The sequence below is a fragment of the Lupinus angustifolius genome, chromosome LG08, assembly GCF_001865875.1.
Source record: "Lupinus angustifolius cultivar Tanjil chromosome LG08, LupAngTanjil_v1.0, whole genome shotgun sequence".
NCBI lineage: Eukaryota > Viridiplantae > Streptophyta > Magnoliopsida > Fabales > Fabaceae > Lupinus > Lupinus angustifolius.
In genome coordinates, this window is record NC_032016.1 from 22593545 (window position 1) to 22593915 (window position 371).

Below are 371 nucleotides of genomic sequence, written 5' to 3' on the forward strand. Positions count from 1 at the left end.
CATCCTAACCTCATCCTTTTCCTCATCCTCATCCTCATCCTCATCCTATCCTCATCCTCATCCTCCTCCGCATCATATCCTTATCCTCATCCACATTCTCATCCTATCCTCATCCTAACCTCATCCTCATCCTCATCCTCATCCTCTTCCTCATCCTCATCATCATCAGATCCTATCCTATCCTTATCCTAATCCTCATCCTCTTCCACATTCTCATTCTTCACCTCTTCCTATCCTCATCCTCATCATCATCCTCATTCTCGTCCTCCTCTTATCCTTATCCTCGTCCTCATCCTTTTGCTCATCGTCATCCTCATCCTATCCTCATCCTCAATGTCGTCCGCCTCTTATCCTCATCCTCGTCCTCATCC